Below are 17,789 nucleotides of genomic sequence, written 5' to 3'. Positions count from 1 at the left end.
AAAGTATAGATCAAAATGCTCAACACCAACGTATTCTGAACTTCTGTTTAGCCTGGCAACTGCTCCTTAGGGCTCATGCTCATGAGCGATGCGGAATACGCCCGCGGATTTATGCCTCGGGAGTACTGCAAATCAAAACAAAAAAGTGCCAGCAAGTGATCGCGTTTTGCCAGTTTCTCTTCCATTGATATCAATGGAGCCCTCCCGCGGCTAATCCACAGTAAAATAGAACATGCCGCGATTCTTTCACGCTCGCAGAAATCCACATGCGTGCATTGGCGGGCAGAAAGCTATTAGCTTCAATAGAACCTTGCCACTGTGTAATTCACGCATGGATTCCATTCGTAGGCATTCACCCTAATATAGATAAACCCGAGCCAAACCTACGGGTCTTTTTAGATGAGCTGATTCTAGTTTGAGTGAGCGAGTGACTACATAGCCAGCTCGTTCCCTCTCGGGCCACCTGCTTATACAGGCAGATATAGTGTTGGCTCGTTCAAACGAGAAGTCCTTCAGAATCGTTCAGTGTTTCACATTCACTGTACAGGCGAACGAGCGCTGTTTAAACCGTACAATGAATGAACGAGCCAACAGTGATTTTTATGCCTGCAAAAAATGAATGACGAATGAAAAATCATTTGGCCGTTAGCTCGTGTTTAGACTGAACGATTATCATTCACTTTCACTTGTTTGAACGATTCCGTTCCATCTAAAAGCACCTTAAGGCGGCCTGCACACGAACTGATTTTCACAGCAAAATCTGCGGTCGGCGTATGCACTGTGGTTCCGCAGCGAATACCATTCCATAGCATGCTACGGGATATCAATTCTTCCTGCACAGTCGCTGATACGAAGTACAATTTCTGCGAGCGGAGAAAAAAAAAACCGCAACATGCTTTATTTTTGTGTGGTGTTCGCATGGACTGCTTCGGTTGAAGTCAATGTAAGCTGTCCGACCCGCAGCCCATCCGCAATTGCGGATAGTTTGCGGGTACCCACGTCATTGCCTAGTGATGGCGCGGGAAAGAGAAACAGTTTTTAAAAAATCTGTACTGCGCACGTATGACGGTCGCTTGCCGCAGCCATCCGCAATGCGGATGAAAAACAGAAGAGACAGGTGCGCATACATGCCGGCAGCGGTTAGGGTCGGATTCCACTGCAGGCTCCCGCATGTGAAATCTGACCCACTCGTGTGCAGGCAACCATAGGCCACTCTCACACAGGCGTTTTCTTCTGCGTTTAATGCTGCGATTTCAGCGCAGCATCAACGCTGTCAAGCTCTACCATTGATTTTGATTGGGGTTTCTCAGTCAAGTGTTAAAACACAGCATTTTTAACGCTGTGTTTTTCAAGTGCTGTACGTCCTATTTTTATGCACTTCTACATTTTAAATCGCAATATTTGCCCACTGAAATTAATGGAGTGTGTTTTCAATAGCGCTGAAACGTGGTAGAATGTGGTTACCCCATTTTTGACTGTGTTTTCAGCTGCATGTTTTCAGTTCTGGCATTATTAGCTTGCTGGGCTGTGTGTATAACCGTACTGAAAGCGCAGTGAAACACTGTCAAAAACACAGTAAACGCAGCTAAAAACCCAGTAAACGCAGCATTAAAAAACACAGCGTTTTTACAAGCACAAGTGGTCTAAGGATCTTACCTTTCAGATACAGATACCCACAACTCTACTAGACAGTTGAAAGGTAAATGGTGACAGATCTATCTTATTGTTATGCAGAACATCTGAACATTAAAGGGAATGTGTCATCATGCAATTACCTACTATATAAATCACATCGCTGTGTAAGGCCGGTTGCACACGACCGGGTCAGACTCCGCATGTGGAAGAGCCGCGGATGGGCAATAAAAGTGAATTTAAAAAAATGGAGCATGAAAAAAAACATGACATGCTCTATTTTCGTGCGGGTCTCCCACTGAAGCCTATGGAAGCCGTCCGGAGACCTAAAATAAGAATAACTTACCCGCAGCGGAACGGGCAGGTCTTCTCTTCTTCACGGCCGGATCTTCTTTCTTCGGCCCAGCGGATGTGCCCAGCGCACGCGCGTGGCACGCTGCCGGCGTGCCGAGTACATACGCCGTCCGAAGAGAGAAGATCCGGCCGTGAAGAAGAGAAGACCTGCCCGGTCCGCTGCGGGTAAGTTTATTCTTATTTTCAGCACTCATGTCCACGGGGCAGGAGGGACCCGCTACGGATTCTCCCTTCTTCCGCTCTTGGACCATAACCTCCTCTCTATCTCTGTCAAGCTCCCTAGCATCTCCCCAGATCCATTACAACATCACACTGCCACACATTACAAAACCACTCTAAAACATGCCCTAGAGGAAGCGGCGCCCACCGTGACGCAAGCCATCCGATGCAGACCTTGGCAACCCTGGCTCACGCCTCAAACACACTACATCCGGCGGTGCTCTAGATGTGCTGAACGGCTGTGGAGAAAGTCACTAAAGTCTGCAGACTTTCCCCAATACAAATTCATGTTCAGAACCTACAACTTAGCCCTCCACCATGCCAAACAAGTCTACTTAACCTCTCTCGTGTTCTCACTACACTCTAAATGACTCTGATCCTTTTCACTCCCTTCTCAGCCCTAAACTGCAGCCCCCAGTGACGGATCTATGTGGTGAAAAGCTGACGGCTTACTTCAAAAAGAAAATCGAAGATACCCGGCAGGAAATAACCTCCCAATTCCAGACTACCCTCGACCCTAGTCTCACTAGTACTGCATCTAGCTCCCGCTCACTCTCTGTACTCAGACCAACGATAGAGGAAGAAGTCGCCAGATTGCCTTCCTCTGCTCACCTCACCACCTGCGCTAGCGACCCTCTTCCCCCTCACACCTCCTCTAGTCCCTCTCCCATCTCACCACTATATACAACATCTCTGACCTCTGGCATCTTCCCCTCCTCTTTCAAACATGCCATCATATCCCCACTGCTAAAGAAACCGACTCTTGACTCGACTGATGCTGCTAACTAGCGACTCATTTCAAATCTTCCCTTCATCTTTAAACTAGAACGCCTGGTCTACTCCCGCCTTATAAGCTATCTATCAGAAAACTCTTCTCGACCCTCTCCAGTCCGGCCTCAGCCCCCTACACCCAACAGAAACCGCCCTTACAAAGGTGTCAAATGACCTCCCGACCACCAAATTGAGGGATGACCACTCCCTACTGATCCTCCTCGACCTCTCAGCAGCATTTGACACTGTTGACCACAAACTGCTCCTCAGTATGCTTCACTCTATTGGACTAAATGACACTGCTCTCTCCTGGTTCTCCTCCTACCTATCTGACCGCTCCCTTCAGTGTCTCCTTGGCTGGCTCTACCCCCCCTCCTCTTCCCCTTGCTGTTGGGGGTCCCCCAGGGCTCAGTCCTCAGCCCACTCCTCTTCTCCATCTACACAGCCCCCATTGGACAAACCATCAGGAGATTTGGCCTCAAATACCATCACTACGCTGATGACAGCAGTTATACACCTCTTCCTGCAACATCTCTGCACCTTTCCTCCAAAACATCACCGACTGTCTGTCCGCTGTCTCTAATACCATGTCCTCTCTCTACCTAAATCTGAACCTCTCAAAAACTGACATACTGGTGTTTCCGCCCTCTACTCACCGACCTCATCTTGACATCTCCATCTCAGTGTGTGGCACCACCATAACTCCCAGACAGCACGCCTTGGGGTCATATTCGACTCTCATCTCTTATTTACCCCTACATCCAATCACTCGCCCAAACATGCCACCTGCACCTCAAGAACATCGCAAGAATCCGCCCTTTTCTCAATTTTCTCTGTCCTCATCCACTCTCGACTCGATTATTGCAACTCGCTGCTGACCGGTCTCCCCCATGCCAGACTCTCCCGCCTCCAATCCATCCTGAATGCGGCAGCCAGGCTCATCTTCCTGCCCAGCTGCTACTCAGACGCCTCTGCCCTGTACCAGTCACTGCACTGGCTGACCGTTAAATAGAGAATTCAATTTAAACTCCTTACCTTCATCCGCAAAGCCCTCCACAGCACCGCCCCGCCCTACATCGCTTCCCTCATCTCAATCCACCACCCAGTCGGGGCCCTCTGCTCCGCTAACAAAATCAGACTGAGTGCCCCTTTAGTTCGAACCTCTCATTCCCACCTCCAATCCTCTGGAAAGTGTTACCCCAAATGCAGCACCAGTCCTCTGAAAGGGATTACCCCAAACTATCCGGGCAATCCCTGACACACAAAATTTCAGGCGCGCTCTAAAAACGCACCTCTTCAGGGAAGCATACCACATCTCCTAAACCAAACCCCTCGGTATTCCCCCTGATAACATGCCCCCTATCGTATTGACTGCAATCCCTGCTAGCCACCATCAACCGCCCCCGGCAGTCACACAGACTCAGCCACTGTATGACTTAAGTCTGACCATTGTCTATGTGTATAGCATCCCTCACTCTCCACCCCGCCATACCGGGCACATCTCCAGCCCCTTTACCTTCTATATCACCCTATTATTTGTAGTATGTAAGCTCGTTGGAGCAGCACCCTCACCCCTATTGTTCATTAACTGACTACTACATGTAACCGTGGTTTTTGTACTTTTGTCATTCTGTAGCCCCATTTTTTTGTAAGCACTGTGCAATATGTTGGCGCTATATAAATAAAGATCATCATCTAGTGATCATCTTCTTCTGTACTCTGATATCGTGGAAGCGTCTCCCTTGTGTTCTGATGCCGCGACAATGCAGCCAATGCGGAGACTGAAGTGCATGTAAAAACATACAGGGGGCAATAGGAAGTAGGTGACCCCTTACCTCCAACACAGATACGAGGAGCTGTCAACAGGGCACTTTGTTATCATGTGACCCAACAAAAGGGATTGAAGGCACTTGAAAGTTTTTGTCCAAAAAGGAATCGGAAACAAAGAGAAAACCAACATTTTTACTAAGTAGATACCTCATAGAAGAAACCTTTTTTTCTCTAGACATAGAGGATCCACCCTAGTTATAGTCCTGAATGTCAATACATCATGGGAGAGATTTCTGTATCAACCATTTATGTAGTTATTAGGTTGCCCCTCAGCCGTCTTTTTTTCTACATTAAATAACCCCAATTTTAATCAATTCTCTGGGTATTGCAGTGCAACCAGTCCATTTATTTAGTTGGCAACCTCTGAACATACTCAAACTCTACTGACTAGCGATTTTTCCTCTTCACGGTCTGAGTTTCCACATTCATTTGTAACAGAATACGGTCCTCTTTTGTGCTGCATTTTGGGTTCATACCAATGTTTGGGATCACTTCGCGTTTCTGTTTTTGCACGCCATTATGGGAGTAAGAAAACAAATTTATCATCCGATGATGGAATCGAACAACACTAGACAGACCCCATTGACTATAAAACGGCCCGTCCAGGTTCCATCATGTCTTCTGGCATTTCCCAGATTAAACAGTGCACCGCTCGGTGCTATTCCACACAGTATTTTAGGATGGATCTGCGCCGGAAGCTCTGAACAGCTATGAACAGAGCCTTAGTAACATCTGAAAATAAACTGACAATTTACTGCACAATCGCACTATAAGGTCATTAGCAGAGCAGGGTGCAATGCTGACCCCTGGGGGGGTTTCATTGACAAGTGGCAATAATGTTTGGAGCTGCAAAATGCAAGAAGAATCATCTATACAAGGACAACAGCGGGAGAGGAACGGCAATGACAACGACGTCAGGGCGCTATAGCTAACTAAAGCAAGACACCAACAGAGGGCAGCGGGTTTGGTAAAAGGCTGCAGCTCTTCCGGACGCCTGGCAGCGTTTGCTACCGTAGGAAGTGATTACAGGGGAAACCCCTATAAAGTGAGTACATGGGGGAGACAATTGTCAAAAAAAACTAAGTAATAATGGTATGAGTACTGCCCCAAATTGGGCCCATTTAATGTATTCTTCAGCGTCACTGTAAGCAGCTGACTAATGAAAAATAGTCTGTTCAAAACAAGTGCAATAATTAAGATCAGAGAATTGTTAGTTGGCACAAATATCATTGTCTATAAACAATTGTACAATATTAGTATAGCCATAGAGGACTAAAATATATAACTAACAAGAATTTAAAAAATAATGGACGTGTACAGTAGATTAAAAATCTATCCAATCTAGTTCCTGGGAAAATAAATATTTATACAGTGGCTTTCCTATTAATGACTAATCATTAAATCCCCCAACAGTGAGACTGATGACTGAACCTGAGATGAGTTTATGGCCACAATCTGGCCAGGTTATTTAGTCCGGTTTCACATCTACCTTCGAACCTTCAGCCGAATGTTCCACAGCACATCCGGCTCAAGATACTGGAAGAAAAAAATGCTGCAGGCAGTGCTTATTCTTCCATCCAAAAGCCGGGCAGCTAAGTAGAAAGCAGACTGTCACCATTATAGTTAATGAGGTCAGGCCGGGCTGTTTGGCCGTTGGGGTTTTCCCCCACGAAAGTGTAATCCCAAACGCAGGTGTGAAAGCATCCTTAAGGCCTCCTTCACATGGGCAACAAAGTTGCGCAATTTTATCACATTGCTACAAATCGCATGTATGAGAAGCCCATGCTTTCCTATGGGTTCCTTCACACATGCGATGTTTTGTAGCATGCAACAACCATGTGACACAAAAACCTCACAGGTCCGGCGATATGCCCGCGACTCGCGAGGTTTTGTAGCCCATGTATCCCTATGGAGCCTTCCTCCCTGTTGCATCGCACGAAAACGCGATTTTCGTGTAGTGCGATACAACTTTGATAGTAGGAAATCCTATTGTGAAAGCCCTAATCTAAGCCCTAGCTGCAGGAAAAAAAAAAAAAGACATACATCACCTTAGAAGCGCTCTCCACCGCCGCCGCAGCTTCTCCCCGGGTACTGGGACTGCTTTTCTTCTTCATTTTCTGGCCGGGGATTGAAAAATCCCCGGCTGCTGGGGGCACTGGCTGTGATTGGCTGACGCTTACCCAATCACAGCAAGTGCTCGATCAATGGCAGTGATTGAACCAATCACAGCTATTCATAGAATCATAGAATGGTAGAGTTGGAAGGGACCTCCAGGGTCATTGGGTCCAACCCCCTGCTCAGTGCAGGAGTCACTAAATCATCCCAGACAGATATCTGTCCAGCCTTTGTTTGAACACTTCCATTGAAGGAGAACTCACCACCTCCCGTGGTAACCTGTTCCACTCATTGATCACCTTCACTGTCAGAATGTTTTTTTCTAATATCTAATCTGTGTCTCCTTTCAGTTTCATGCTATTGCTTCTAATCTTTCCTTGTATAAATGAGAATAGGGCTGATCCCTCTGCATTCATTGAGCACTGGCTGTGATTGGCTAAGCTTTTACAATCCCTGGCCAGAAAATGAAGAAGATGATCAGTGTTGGGACCCGGGGAGAAGCTGCTGCGGCGCCACAGACAGCGCAGGAGAGGTGATGTATACTTTTTTTTTTTTTCTTCAGTTACAGCTTTTTTGGGGGGGACTAGAGGTTATATTTCAAGCCCGACTTTGTAGCGTCAAATTTGACTTTGTAGTGCTACAAAATTGCGGTATTGTCGTGAGAAGATGCAGCGATATCGCATGGTGCAGCAATGCGATTTTCTCGCGGCAATGCCGTTTCGCCCGTGTGAAGGAGGCCTAAAGCTATTCCCCTCCCGGTAAAAGTAATAGAGACAAACCCAACTGTAAAGGAGGATAAGGAAGAAACCAAAAACCCAAATGACAACTACCAGAGCATGCTTCCACCTGTCTGGGTAACTCAGGACACAACAAATAGGCTTAGGAACCCATTCATTCTCTTACAGAAATGCCAGTTCTTCTGGAAATGCCAGCTCTATTATATGAGCCCACATCACATGAAAGCAACGTCTTTTGTAACTGCAGAAACACACCTCTGTGCAATGCAAACATCACAGACGACTTCCACAAGTGTTACCTACATCAATTACAAACCACTAATGCACTGCAGTACCAGGTACACATATAACCTGCATCAGGCGTAACCCTCCACCCCCCCTCTTTCTATGGGCCGATGAGCATAGATGGGTTTACATGGGATAACTGGCGCTCGAGGAGTCGCTGGCAATAGTTGCTAGCGTACGGACAACTGTTATTTGTGTGCTGAGGGATTATTGCTCATGTTTGTGGTTGCTGAAGCACACACCGCCCTGAAACACTTATTGGCAGCTAATCACTGAAAGATAAAGGATTGCCTGTTTACACCCGACGATTAACTAATTAATCAACCAGTGACTATTAGGTGAGCTGAAAGCAATTATCACTCGTCACCGTGTTGGGTGCGTTTACAGACAACAACCATCGCCTACTTGATTGATTATTCTGTGGAAAGCCACAATTAGACAAAATCCTTTCATTTGTTGAAGAGCCAAAAACGATGCCCGAATATCACAGTTTTCACAAGTTCCACAGGGCATCAAGTTTGAATTGGGAGCACAAAAGGGAAAAATAATACTATAAAGGCCTCATGCTGGTCCATGCGATATTGCTGCAGTTTCTCGTGGTGATACCACAATTTTGTAGTGCTAAAAAGTTGCGCAAAATATATCCCTACCCCAAAATTAAGCCCTAGCTGCAGAAAAAAAAAGAGTATATATCACCTTAGAATTACTGTTAGCCCAGCCACAGCTTCTCCCCAGGTCCCTGACAATATTCTTCTACATGTCTTCTGGACGGGGATTGAAAAATCCCCATCTCCTGGAAGTGTTGGCTGTGATTGGCTGACGCTTAGCCTATCAAATCCAGCACTCGATGAATGGCTGTCATTGGGTCATCGAACGCTGGCTGGGATTGGATAAGCGTCAGCCAATTAGAGGCAGCGCTTCTAGGTGGTGGTGATTTTTCAATCCCTGGCCAGAAGAGATGAAGGAGAATAGTATCGGGGACCCTGGGAGAAGATGCGGCCGGGCTGACAGCGGTTCTAAGGTGATGTATAGAGATGAGCAAGTATACTCGGTAAAGGCAATTGCTCGAGCGAGCACTGCCTTTATAGAGTACCTGCCCGCTCGAGATGAAAGGTTCGGGTGACGGCGCGGGGGAGCGGTGAGTAGCGGCTGTCAGCAGGAGGGAGCGCGGGGGGGGGGGGGGGGGGGGGGGGGGGGGGCTTAAATCTCCCCTCCGTTCCGCTCCGCTCTGCCCTGCAACTCGAGCGGGCAGATACTCGCTAAAGGCAATGCTCACTCGAGCAATTGCCTTTAGCAAGTATACTCGCTCATCTCTAGTGATGTATACTTTTTTTTTCTCCTGCAGCTAGGGCTTAGGTTATGGCTTTTACAGTAGGATTTAACATTTTCGTGCGATGTGATGCAACAGAGAGGAAGGCTCCATAGAAACCCATGGGCCACAAAACCTCACGAGTCGCCTGCATATCGCCGGACCTACAAGGCTTTTGTGTTGGGATGTAGCATGCTACAAAACATCACACATGTGAATTAACCCATAGGAAAGCATGGGCTTCAGATACATGTGATTTGCAGCATTGTAGTAACACGACAAAACCGCATGACTTTGTCTCCCGTGTGAAAAAGGCCAAAACACTAATATGAACCCAGTAGAGGCTAAACAAGCGTACCCGTACAGCTTGCTGGGTGGATATATAAAATGAACGTCAAACATGGATAATGCCTACTAAATAATAGTAGTTGTCCAACTACTGCGGTATGACCAGGGTGGCTATCTGGGCTCATTGCTTACAAGTATCCAGGATGTAGTGAGACGGTCTTCAAGTCCACAAATAAAAATACACCATGGAAGCAGCACTCGATTTTGTATCCAAAGTAGGGACCATGAACGGCCCGAAAGGCCTGGAATCCACGGAACAAGTCATCGTGACAGCATACAAGGGGCAATATAGTGGTCTCGTATTCCTCCATCACAAAGGTGATGTTTCAACATGGTCTTCATACCCGTGTAACGTACAGGTATAGGTGATATACCCTGCGTTGCACAGCAATTTTATGACTAGCAGTCCTGGAATATACAATGTGGGCCACAAAAATTCAATGCTATGAAGGCTGTCCAAAAGAAAATCTGTGTTGCCCATAGCAACCAATCACAGCACAGCTTTCATTTTATCTAGGCAGTATACGAAATTAAAGCTGAGATGTGATTGGTTGCTATTGGCAACAAAAATTACAGGGGAAGTCGGTGAGTTTTCGAATTTCAGTTATGCTAGTAGTCGTCACCTGGTGCTGAAGAACGCTAATGCAAAATTTCACCTAAATCGGACCAGAACTGGACACAAACAAACAGATTTTGCATCTTATATATAAGATATGATTGCCCCTATCTGGAGGTTCTGCCCACGTTGGGCAGCCTGTTGGCTCATTGGGGTCCTGGGTTTGAATCTGACCAAGAACAACATCTGCATGGAGTTTCTATGTAGGTTTACCCCAGGTACTTCAGTCTCTTCTAATACTCCAAAATCATGCTGGCAGTTCACTTAGCTCTCTAATCAAAATAGTCCATAATGAGCGTTAGTATCCGAGACAGGGAAATGAGATCGCAAGCCCCATTGGGGACATCATGGCGATCGTTGTACACCGCTGCAGAGGATGTTGGCGCTGTACACGAATAAAGAAACAAGGTTAAATAAATAATGCTGATCTCTGACTGCGGAAACTGGTAAAAGAACAGCTAGCTACATAGAGATGAGGAGTGCTCACATATAAACACCTGTTAGTGTGCTATACATAGTTCATTGCTATGAAGAGAATGTGGCATTACAGGTTTACTAATATATACATTGTGCTCATAGAATTCATCAGGCTGTCACATATATGCCCAGTGCGGAAGCAATAAGTACTATGCTATATGATTACAACTAGTTTATGGACACTATATAGCTGGATCAAAATGACCAATATTCTGCATGGCAGACACAACTGTACAGGACAATTCTTTGTAGATGCCATTATTATGCTGGCACTATCATCTGCCTATACTTCATGGGTACAGCGGCGTACCAAGGCACGATGTTGGGCCTCAAACCCTTGCAGGTGCTGTCTGGTGGCAGCATTGCTCACGGCACACAGTATCAATAGAGATTGAAAACGTGGTGGTAAAGAAGCAGGTGGACTCATTCATATGCATAAAGTATGTAGGAAACGTCTCGTGCTATCGTTATGGACCTAGGTGCCACAGCCTCCTGTATAGACGGATTATGCCTTCTGAGACTATGTGGCTGTAGTGTACGGGCAAGCTGCTGTCCTGAGAACCTCAGGGGTGTCAATGACATCACCGGCTATAAGCACGGGGAACATAATGTTGTCTTCAGGTTATAATTGGTTTTGGATACGTTGCCAGGATAATAATGTACAAACTTTGACAGTAAAATGAATATAAAAAGCACTTGTGATACAAGCTTCCATAATTAGGGGTCAGGAACAGTAACTCCATTTACTGTAGCACAAAGCTAAATGGCATTATAAAATAAGGAACTAGCTCAGCTCACGTTTAAGACAATCACACCACACCTCAAAACCTCCATACTGAAAGTCACAACCCAGCAGTATCCGTGTTGTGCAGCTTCTGCTGAATGATAAGGTTGTATGGCCAACAATGGATTCCAGCCATGGCAATGCCACGATTTATAGTGTGCCCATGTCACCATCAAACCCAAGGCATCTAGCACACATCACATGTAACACTTGTCAACTTCACAAACAATCATTTTTTTATTGCCCCCCTAAAAGTGAAAGGAAACAACTTTGCAGTAGGTATTTTACACCTCCTTTACAGTCATGAGTCTCCATGGTAACAGATCATAAACCTTGTACAGTCTGATCCCGCAGTCATACACCCTTCTGTCTGTCCAGACATGGAACTGAGGGCTCATGGACTCCCGTGAAAAAGTTCAACTTAAGGCCCCCACTCCCATCAACAACAATAGCAAAATGTGTGTATATCATTCATCACACAAGAACTCATGCATGTAAGGTATAGAAGACATACAGAAATGCTGAACATTAACCCCTTTGTGACCAACTGTAACTTTACATCGCAGTTGCCTGGGCTCTGTGCAGTAGTAACGTTATGTTGGGGACTCTGCCTTTGATCGCAGGCCCTTTTTTATCCCCTACACATAGTCCAACACCTGAAACAGGCTGTTATTAACAGCAAGTTCAGATACCATCATCGATTGGTTCAGGTCACGATGACGTCATCACTGACAGCTAATCACAATGCTGGCTGGGAAAGTTTGTCACCTGCAACATGTCCGTAAAGCAGATCTGTATTGCGGATACGTACAATACACTTGTCTGAAACTGGCCGGGAATTGATTATTGATGACCTATCCTTAAAATCAATGGGAGCTGTGCCTGCAATACCAACGTGGGGTGCTGCGACATACATGCGCTCGCATTTGCATTGCGCATTGTTTTTAATGGGGGCGGTGGCAGGATCGCTACTTCCCTGAAGTGATGTGAGGTTGTTTTGACATGAAAACGCCTTGCATTCTCATGGAATTCCCATGGTGGGGAGCGCAAAATGACAGCAGGATTCACCGCCTGATATCGCGCTCATCAGTGTGAATTTAGCCTTAGACTAACTTCACACAGGTGAGTGCAATATCTGATGATTCACGGCCCGATATCGCGCTCGCCAACATACAATTTATATCAGAATCACCTTGCATCACTTCCGGAAAGTAGCAATCTTCCGCCACAAATGAAAGGCACAGCGGAGGATCGTAGGGCGTCTCTCATCATTTTAAATGAGGAGACCTCACATTGCATTATGATATTGCCACCGGCGCCATTGAAACAATGTGCGATGTGAGCGCACGCAGGGAGTTAGGACACGTCGCTCACGTGTATGACCCCATTCAAAAGCATGGGGTTAATATTCCTGCGGCTCACAATGCACAAATCTTGCATGATTTTCTTGGCCGTGTGAAGACGACCTTTAGGCTCATTTACATCAGTGCTGTTGGGTTCATTTTCTTGCTCTATTATTTGACAGAAGTCGCCGAATGGACCACAATAACCATAATGAGGGCAGTTTAATTACCATCCGGACTTTCACTGGATGAAACAGTGCAGCCTGCTGCAATATTTTGTTCTATTTTAATGGAATTCCGTGATAAGGCTGGGTTCACACTGGGTGGAAATCCCACAGAAATCTTGCGGAATATCCGCAGCGGAAACAGTGATACAATTGACATGCTGCGGCGTTGAATTCTGCGCGGCATTTCAGTTTTAGCACGGCTTGGCCGCAACGGACTGTCCGAAGCGCGTGGATGAGATTTTTGCAAATCTCATCCACTTTGCTACTTAGTCTCAGGTTTAAGATTGCAGGCAGAATTTCCATGTGGAAAGTCCACCCCATGTGAACCCAGCCGAAAGGTTCCCAGCGTAACCTCCTACTCCGATGTCAACAAGCATTTACATTTCTTCTTCCTGGTGGGTTCACTTCAGCCTTTGACTCAAAAAATCTGCATCAAAACCCTACGTGTGAAACCACAATATGGGTGAATCCCCACCTCGCCAATTGCAGAAGTTTTTGCAACTTAACATCAATTCCACGCATCTGGAGAGGGTTGCTTCTGCAGCATGTGCTGGATTTCTACAAAGTCCATTCAGATGCATGCTCTAGTAGCATAAATGTATGCAACAAATATGCCGCAGGTGCAAATACCCTTACATAGACATGAACCGTTACTAGACAATAGATTTCTCTCATTCTAGCCCTTATAAAGAGTGCAATGTGCAAACAGCATCCATCAGAGGTGCATCATACCTCAGGAAGGCTTCCCGATGTATAGATCCAATGCACAGCGCAAAATACAATGTGGAAGTAGCCTTACTGTGCGGCTCCTAACATGTCTAAGAGACATAGGAATATAGAACGCTATGTAGGGGTCCATTAACTGGACAAAAGAGTCACAGCAAAGCACCCCCACTTCTTTAATGCTGGCTGAAGATATATAGCGCAAGTGATTAAACAGAGACTTTTCATGCATGCAAATAAAAGCCAATCACAAAGTCAATTCCAAGATACCAATAGTCTGTATAGTAACAAACCCTCTGCTGTAAGGGCTGGGCTATTTTGTCTGGGATTTCATGCCAGAAGCTCCAAACAGAGCCTGCGACACAGATGTGAACTTGGCCTTGGACACGTAGGGCGACGTCTAGAAAATGTTTTATGCCAATTTCTGGCCTTAAAAAAAATGTAAAAAATGAAGCCGGCGCATGACAGCGTGCGTGAAATACACGGTCATGTGAAGTGAAAAAAAACAAAACACTGCTATACACAGCGATATAGCTGCTCACCGTTGGCGTAAAACACTGCGTTATACACACGATTTACCAAACATTCCTTAAGCGCACGAGGGAAACTGTACCGAGCCCTGCTTCAGAAATCCCAGGCTTAGGAAACCTCCCTCATATTGGTTAGTATTTCAGTACTGCCATATTACTACCCATTTTAGGGATTTCTTGTCCCCTCCACGGCATTTGTCAAGTAATGTTATAATTGTAGTAATAACGTTATACCGCAGGCAGTACAGCAATAAGCAAAGGCTGAGAATGAAAGCTGATGTGTACCAAACCTAAATGCGGATCCCCACATATGTAGAACCCTAAGGAACGGGACTCCGTCTTTTTTTTACAACATACATCCCTGCTTATCCTTTCCCACAGAGGCTTAGATGGGCCTTCCGGGACCTTTACTCAGGATAGCTCATCAATAGATGATCGATTGCGGTCCGCCCTCTGGATCCCCAATTTTAATGCAGGGGTGGACACCATCATCAATGGTCAGGAAGTGTAAGGCCGCTCTCACACTAGAGTTTTTTTCAGCGAGACTTTCAAACGCTGTAAAACGCTTCCATTGATTTCAATGGGCTTCTCAGACGAGCGTAGCATTTCTAACACTAGGATTTTCGAACGCTGCTTTATTTTAGCGCGTTTCGGCTATTTTTAACGCACCTCATCACACATTGCAATAATAGGGGACGTTAAAAAACACTGCTGAATGTGTTTGACAATGCCGTCCAGAAAACACTGTAAGACGCTGCGTTTTACAGACGCCTGTGTAAGAGCAGCCTAATAGACAACCTTGTTCCCATTAAAACCAATGAGCTGAGTCTGCAGTTACCCGGGCTGCCCACTATACATGGGTCAAAACGTTCTGCTTCCGCTCTGTACCCTGTTTTGTGATCGACAGCAAGCGCCTGAGCAGCCAATTAGTCAGGGTCCCAAGCCGATCAACTATTGATGACCTCTCCCGAGGACAGTCAGCAATAACACAGTCCACAAACCCAATCTGATGAACCTACTGCTCAGTGACCAATGTACACAAGGCTGTTCTTTCTCATTTATACGATGCACAAGGATCTTGGGTTTACCCACATTATATTGCTTCAACATGAGGCCTATGGGTGATGCCGATGTGGTAATCACACTCCTGGCAGACTGCCTGGCATCACAGTGTCTGCGGCTACCCGAATTGTAACAATTCATCAAGGTTACGTGGCAGAGGCGACACGTAGGTTCTGTCCTTGACATGGCCCCACCAGTAAAAACTGCATGGAGTTAAGTTGGACAGTGGCGGGACCACTGCAGGGGGGCTGGCCTTTGTTCCCCATTGTTCTTATCCAATGTTGAAGCAGGGCATTGTTGAAGTAGGCACAAACTTGAAGGTGAAGCGGGGCGGTGCGTGGGCCATTGTTCTTTGCAGAGTCCACAGTAAGCGGTCTCTTCTATCTGAACGACTGATGATTGGGCACCACTCCACCTTCACCTCCTCAGTGACGCCGTACCCCAACGCTGGAGGTAGAGTGGCAAGAAATGATCAGGCCCTAATACAGAGGCCCCCATGATTGCCCAACTTAACTCCATGCAATTTTTACTTGTGGGCGTATATTAAGACAAAACCACTTCCACCACATAACCTTGATGAACTGCGACTTAGTTCAGGAAGTTGCAGACACTGACACCAGACATCTTACGCTGCGCTCTCACACATGAACGCGGCAAAGCACCGCGATTTCAAGCAGGATGCTTTTCCGCGATTTTACTTTAGGGACGAAGTGTGTTTTAGCGCACCCCATTATTGTTATGGGTAATAAGGTGCGCTAAATGGACAAATATAGGACAGACTCCACTCGAAAATCGTGGCACTGGAAAGTGCCGTTCAGTGCCGTGATCGAGCGCATGTCTGCAAAGCCCCATGGATTTCAATGGGAGTGTTATACTGCGATTAATGCAGAATTCAAAACGCTGTGTTAATCGCGGTTAAAAGCGCTTGCGTGAGAGGCCTAAGGGCCCGACCGCACTGTCAGCTTCACGTGAGAACGTACAGGAAAAAAAAGCTTGTAAAAGAGTATTTCTAAGCATGTTTATGTTTTTAAATCGTCTGTGTGGGATAAGTTTTGATATGTTGTAGACATGAATAAATGTATACGGTTTTCACTGTAATTTAGGGCACTCTCACACTGGCGCTTTTTACCATGGCGTTTCGAACGCCGCGCTAATTGTGGTACAACGCTCCCATTGAATTCAATAGGGCATCGCAGACTTGTGCTTCAACACGGTGTTTTTAATGCTGTGATTTTCGAGCGCCGTTTGCTATATCGTCTAGCTTTTCACGTTTTTAGCGCACTCCATCACCCATTACAATGCTGCGTTACAAAGCGCTGTTGAATGCAGTAACCTGTGTTCGAAAACGCAGATCAAAATTGATGTAAAACGTTGTGTATGAAACGCAGTGTTTTACAGACGCGGCGTGCGAGAGCGGCCTTAAAGGTCAAATTTTTTTTTTCCTCTAAGGCATTTGATCACAAAAAAAGTACACGTTAAGCTTAGGGAAACGCTCCGCCATACGCTTCCATCAACTGCAATGCTTCTTGTGGGACAGGTCAATCCCACAGTACAAGGCACACAGACAGGTGGAAGCATGGCCTGACTACGTGTGACCCACTGCAGCCTGGAGGTGTTAGACGCCAGGCATTCATCTGTTCTTATGGAGTAAACACGTGTGTGTCATGGCTGACAGCGTGGAAGGACCCGCAGTGTGCATGGCGGCCGCCACGGGGCTCACATAGATTCCATGTAATGAGGAGAGAACCTGGGATCCTATAAGTCAGCGTCAGCCTCTCGTGTCTGTTGGCTGCTGAGTAATACATTTATGACAGCGGGACTTACTGTAGCGACACCCTGTACTTACAGGCACTGCCAGGGCACGGTGCCCTTTAGACTACCTGTAATTTGCCCGTTATTGCAGTTCTTGAGCCAAGTCGGCAGCTTTCCTGCTGTCGGCCAATCTCTCAAGAGTCGTCTCAGCAGACTCCTCCGAAGACAGAACTGAACTTGACTGGACTGTTGGCCCATGAAAAACGGGACATCCAGGGGGACCCTGTAACCTACCTCTGCCAGCTCCGGATGCACATCTCTGCCACCCTCCTGTAACTGCCATCTACCAACTGGCACGCCGTATACAACAGATAACCGGTGGTATATAACAGCTCATGTGGAGCGACTCAACACCCAGGCTTTGTAGAGAACCATTTAGGACCCTGTCAGTCACACAATGCACAAATACGGTATTCGCACCACTGCCTGTTGTACTACACCCTGACAGAGCCTAGTGGGGCACCCTCAGGGTCGGACCAGTGGGACGCCCCCGGCGCCGGCAGCACGGACCAGTGGGACGCCCCCGGCAGCGTGGGACCAGTGGGACGCCCCCGGCAGCGTGGGACCAGTGGGACGCCCCCGGCGCCGGCAGCGTGGCACCAGTGGGACACCCCC

The 17,789-nt window shown here is 46.7% G+C and overlaps 1 protein-coding gene across 5 annotated transcripts in view; it reads right to left on the bottom strand.

Annotated features, from left to right (window-relative positions):
* The window catches only part of SRPK2 (SRSF protein kinase 2), a 126,246-nt gene that overhangs the window by 107,641 nt on the left and 816 nt on the right, over window positions 1–17,789 (bottom strand). The gene's annotated exons all lie outside the window — the stretch shown is intronic.

Source organism: Eleutherodactylus coqui, chromosome 2, assembly GCF_035609145.1.
Source record: "Eleutherodactylus coqui strain aEleCoq1 chromosome 2, aEleCoq1.hap1, whole genome shotgun sequence".
NCBI classification, from domain to species: domain Eukaryota; kingdom Metazoa; phylum Chordata; class Amphibia; order Anura; family Eleutherodactylidae; genus Eleutherodactylus; species Eleutherodactylus coqui.
The sequence above is the reverse complement of the archived record's forward strand: the minus strand, read 5'-3'. Positions and strand labels throughout refer to the sequence as shown.